The following is a 6,110-nucleotide window of genomic DNA, read 5'->3' on the forward strand; positions in this document are numbered from 1 at the left end:
GCCCTCCCCTTCCTTTACATCTTCACCAGCTTTCTGTTTTCTATGGTTACCTTCACTGCCTAAGCTTGGCTGTCCTGGAACTTGCTCTGTAGACCAGGCTGGCCTCAAACTCAGAGATCTACCTGCCTCTGTGTTGTATGAATTTTAAAAGGTCTTTAATAAAAAACCTGGAGGGAGCTGGAGAGATGGCTCAACAGTTAAGAGCACTGACCGTTCTTCCAGAGGCCCTGAGTTCGATTCCCAGCAACCACATGGTGGCTCACAACCATCTATAATAAGATCTAGTGCCCTCTTCTGGCCTGCAAGCATACATGCAGGCAGAACACTGTATACATAATAAATAAATAAATCTTTAAATAAATAAATCTTTAAATAAACAAATAAATAAATAAATAAATAAAACCTGGAGCCAGATATTGGGGTGAATACTGAAAGATCAGAGAGACAAAGGAACAAGTCACACCCACTTCTCACCTCACCAACTCCATGAATACTCTGACTAAAAGACTCTGAGTCTTCAACTGAAAGGGCTCTCTCTGCCAAAAGGCTCTAGTTCCTGTCTCCTCATGCCTCATATACCTTTCTCCACCCAGCCATATCACTTCCTTCTTAGTGCTGCCATTAAAGGCATTTGTGCTTCACAAATACTGGTAGCAAAAGCATGAGATCTCAAGTGCTGGGATTAAAGACTTGTGACTCCCTGCCTGGCTCTGTTTCTTTTCTAGACTGAATCAGTCTCATGTAGTCCAGAGTGGCTTTGAACTCACAGAGATCCAGATGGATCTCTGCCTCCCCAGTGCTAGGATTAAAGGTGTGTGCCACCACTGCCTGGCCTCTATGTTTAATCTAGTGGCTTGTTCTGTTCTCTGATCTTCAGGAAAATTTTATTAGGGTATACAATGTATCACCACACCTCTGCCTCTAGAGTATTGGTATTAAAGGTGTGTACCACCACAACCAGCTCTGAACTTTTCTTTAATCCTTTTTCACAAGTTGGAGGCTTAGCTGGATGGGATCTTGCCCTGAGGTCACCACTTCTCTTATTTCATTTCTTAATTTCTTTATCTCCTTGAACACAGGACTTAGCTCCATTTCACTTCCTGTTGCTCCTTTTCTCCTCAAATTGTACATTTCGTATTTTTTCTTTCTCAGCTTGAGCCTTTTCATTATAAATCTTCATTAGAGTTAACACTAATGACCACACAATAGAATCAATACTAGACTGTTTTGAGATTTTTCTCTGCCAAAGGAATGAATCTAAAACTTTTCACTTTAGTCATAGGCAAACTTTTTGGAGCAGGGCAAAAAGCGGCCACCTTTGTCACCAAAAATATCACAAGAACCATCTCTAAGACACATATTAATATTCTTCTCCTCTGAAACCTCTAGAGCCAGGCCCCATAGTTCATCAAATCATACTCAGCACCACTGTCTTCCATGTTCCTACTAGTGTGGCCCATTAAGCAGCACTTAAAGCATTCCACTGCTTTCCTAACCCTGTAATGTACCAATGCCCAAATTCTTCCAAACAAAAGCATAGTCAAGCCTATCACATCAATACTCCAGTCCCTGGTACCAACTTCTGTCTTAGGTTTTTGTTGCTGTGAAGAGACACCATGACCACAGCAACTCTTATAAAGGAAAACATTTAATTGGGCTGGCTTACAGTTTTAGAGATTTAGTCCACTATCCTCATCGTGGGACATGGCAGCATGCAGGCAGACATGGTGCAAGAGAGGCAGCTGAGAGTTCTTCATCTTGATCTGCAGGCAACAGGAAGTGAACTGTGACACTGGGTGTAGCTTGAGCATAAGAGACCTCAAAATCCACCTCCACAGTGACACACTTCCTCCAACAAGGCCATACCTACTCCAACAAGGCCACATCTCCTAATAGTGCCATTCCCTCTGAGGGCTGAAGCTGGATGATTGAGCTACAAAAGTGATACCCTATCTTTAAAAATAAAAAAGAGAGATGGACACTATGGCCAGGTGACAACTAGAGCTTGGATATTTCCTTGATATTCTCATAAGGAGTACCACATTTTCTTTTCATACTGAGCCCTGCAAATCATGTTGACAGTTGTGATAAGGCCACTAACTGCCCATGGCTAACATCTGCACCCTTCTGTAGAAGGGAACTGTCTCTTGGGCTTCCACCTCTTTCTTGAAGCTGTTCAAGTCATTGACTGGGTCCCTTAGAGATCTGGAGGCCTGGATCCCACCTCAGTTTGGGACAGCTCAGAACAACCATCCAACCCTAGTTCCCGGAAGGACTGGCTGAGGCTTTGTTGCCTTCTCTTTAAAGGTCACCTTCTCCTTCTTCCCATGCCTGCCTTGCCTGCAACCCACAAGAATACTGCCCCCCAAAAACCTATAAATAATCTGAATCAGAGTCTGATTTAGGGAACCCTATTGGAGAAACAAACTCATCTGCTGTGGGATAGTCTGTATGGCAAATGTGTTGCTCTGATTGGTCGATAAATAAAACACTGATTGGCCAGTGGCTAGGCAGGAAGTATAGGCGGGACTAACAGAGAGGAGAAAAGAAAGAACAGGAAGGCAGAAGGAGTCACTGCCAGCCGCCACCAGGACAAGCAGCATGTGAAGACTCTGGTAAGCCATGAGCCACGTGGCAGGGTATAGATTTGTGGAAATAGATTAATTTAAGCCCTAAGAACAGTTAGCAAGAAGCCTGCCACGGCCATACAGTTTGTAAGCAATATAAGTCTCTGTGTTTACTTGGTTGGGTCTGATGGCTGTGGGACTGGCGGGTGACAGAGATTTGTCCTGACTGTGGGCAAGGCAGGAAACCTCTAGCTACACTCATCCACTGTACTGAGTGAAATCCTACGTGTTGCTGGATTGAGGGGTACATCCCTGTAATCCCAGCACTTGATAGACCAGGCTGGAGGATCACATGGTAAGACCTTCTCTTGCTGGGCAGGCTGGCACACACCTTAATCCCAGCAGTCGGGGGGCAGAGGCAGGTGGTTCTCTGTGAGTTCCAGGCCAGCCTGGTCTACATAGTGAGTTTCATGACAGCCAGGGCTATGTAAGAGCCCTGTCTCAAACAAACAAAAACAAATAACAAAATAAGACCCTCTCTCAAAACCCAGCCAACTCACAAACTAAGCCTATCCAGGTGTGGGATATTTGATTGCACTGTGAAACTCTGAGAGTGTGTTAATAAAAGTAACCTTGGATCAGGGGCAGAGCCAGCCACTAGTTGACAAGAATGAACTACAGAGAATACTGAAGACCTGGGAAGACAGGTTAGACAGAGGCACAGGAAGGAGAAGGGAGAAGCTTAAGAGATTCGAGGGCCTCTTTGGTTTGGGACAGTGTGGAGAGATACTCTCTTGCTGGGTCTCCAGCTGAAAAGGAAGGTCAACTGGTTGCTTTTCAGCTTCTCTGATCTAGCAGGTTTTCAACCCCATATTTGAATCCTGAGTCTTTATTAGTAAATAGAACAACTTAGATAAAAACAACCCTATCCATTCTTTTTTTTTTTTTTTTTGGTTTTTCGAGACAGGGTTTCTCTGTGTAGCTTTGCGCCTTTCCTGGATCTCGCTCTGTAGACCAGGCTGGCCTCGAACTCACAAAAATCCGCCTGCCTCTGCCTCCCAAGTGCTGTAGAATGAAAGAACATTAAGACCCATCCTGAGGACTGGAGTGTAGTTTGATGGTAGCATGCTTGTCTAGCAAGTGTGAGGTTCTGTGTTGAGTCTCAGCAACCACAACACTGTACCAGACAATAGTGGTAAGTTCTTTTTTGTTTAGTTTTTCTTGAACCAGATTCTCATGTAGCCCAGACTGGCCTCCAGCTTTCTATGTAGCTAAGGGTGACCTTGAATTCCTGATCCTTCACTCTTTACCTCCCATGGACTGAGATGTGAGGGGATGTTTCAAAGGAAAAGTTCAAAGCTTCTTACAAAGTACTTATTCATTAATTTCTTTGACACTGTACCGAGTAAAAATGGAGGCTTCAGAACAAACAGAACGGCTAACCTCTGCCTCCCAAGGTCCCTCAGTGTATGAGAAGTCAGTTCCCTGCTGCAGGCCGGGAAGAGAGAGCTCACAGGGAGCAAGCTGCTACGTTCCTGATCCAACTTCACTCCCATTCCTGACAAAATATCAAGTTTTAATGACTCATGTTGCATAAAATCTGAAGGTCATTGTTCCCTAAATAGAATGCTGAGTTTGAAAACTCCCAGGGTTTGCTCCCCCGTCTATTTTTTCCAATTACATTTCTCCAGAGTCACTGAAAATTAATATGTGTCCATTTCACTGTGCATATGTCAATGCCAGCCAGGCCCAGGCAGGGGTAGCTCAAAGACATTAAGAATGAATGCCAGCTGGGCATGGTGGCTCATGCCTGTCATCGGAGCACTTAGGAGACAGAGGTAGGAGAATCATTTTCCAGCCTGGGCTACAGAGTAAGACACTGTCTCAAACAAAACAAAACAAAAATAAAGAACAACAGTGGCCAGGGCCGCATTTTATTGTGTCGTGCCTGTGTGGGAGCTGGCTCTGGGACACCAGTTGTCCTTATTCCGTGTGTGGCCTCCTCTGCTTGGCGGTTCAGTTAAGCTTTTGGTTAGTGTTTACATTGGACCAGACTGGCACAATATTCTAGTATCGTCACATGCTTACCTGAGTTGTTTTGTTTGTTTTGGCTTTTTCGAGACAGGGTTTCTCTGTGTAGCCCTGGCTGTCCTGTCCTGGAACTCCCTCTGTAGACAGGGCTGGCCTTGAACTCACAGAGATCCGTCTGCCTCTACCCAGGGTTAAAGATGTGCGTCACCACCACTGTTTTGTTTTGTTTTGTTTTATTTTGAGACTGAGTCTCCTGTAGCTGAGGCTGGTCTTGAACTCTTGACCGACCAGCCTCCTAAGTGCTAGGATTACATACATATGTCACTATATCTAGCCTTTTTATCTGAGGTTTGGCTTTTTTTTTTTTTTTTTAATTAAGGCTGTAGAAACAGTCAAGTCAGAGGGATTCCAAATTCAAAATCACCCTGTACTACATAGTTAAGCCTTATGAAGAGGAATCAGGAAAGGGAGGGTGGGAGGGAGGAGAGCAGCTAACTATAATACACACACTACATACTCAGCCAACCAAGAACAAAGAGTGCAGAGACAGAGGAGCAGCTGGGAGTGTTTTGGGCAGGGCATGGTGGGTCTCTGGGAGGTGGGCTTGTCAGCTGAAGTCAAGCAAGAGGCCAGTTCTAGACAGCAGCATGCAGCTTAACAACTTGTTCCAGCCTTCCCCCCTCCTGGATTCCTGTTTCCGTGCCTCTGTGCTGTGGGTGCACACACAAGCAAGCGACTCGGACCTCTGCCTCCTCTCTCTCTCTCTCTGTCTCTGTCTCTGTCTCTGTCTCTGTCTCTGTCTCTTCTCTCTCTCTCTCTCTCTCTCTCTCTCTCTCTCTCTCTCTCTCTGTCTCTGTCTTCTCTGTCTCTCTCTCTCTCTCTCTCTCTCTCTCTCTCTCTCTCTCTCTCTTTCTCTCTCGTGCTTCAGCCCACATGCTCCTGCTCCCTCCACTTGGCTTTCCTCTGGGCAGAGGGAGCCTTCGGAGTTTGTTTTTATTTGGTGTGTGTTGAGGGTGGTGTGTATGTGCCCACCACAGGACAATAGGCAGGAGCCATTTGACCACGTGGGTTCTTAGAACTCAGGTTGTCAGCTTGGTGGCAAGTGCCTTCATCAGCTGAGCCATCCCACTGGCCCAAACTTCTGAGTTTTAATGAGCCCTTTAGGCCATTAAAAATGAGGCATTGTAGCTGGGTTTAGTGGCACATGCCTTTAATGCTAGCACCCGAAAGCCAGAGGCAGATAGATCTCTATGAACTTGAGGCCAGCCTGGTCTATAGAGAGAGTTCCAGGACAACCAGAACTATATAGAAGGACCCTGTCTCTAAATCCAAAAAAGAAGCCGGGCGGTGGTGGCACACGCCTTTAATCCCAGCACTGGAGGCAGAGGCAGGTGGATCTCTGTGAGTTCAAGGCCAGCCTGGGCTACCAAGTGAGTTCCAGGAAAGGCACAAAGCTACACAGAGAAACCCTGTCTCAAAAAACCAAACCAAAAAAAAAAAAAAAAAAAAAAA

Source organism: Peromyscus californicus, unplaced genomic scaffold (assembly GCF_007827085.1).
Source record: "Peromyscus californicus insignis strain IS unplaced genomic scaffold, ASM782708v3 Scaffold_11__1_contigs__length_118956290, whole genome shotgun sequence".
NCBI classification, from domain to species: Eukaryota; Metazoa; Chordata; class Mammalia; order Rodentia; family Cricetidae; genus Peromyscus; species Peromyscus californicus.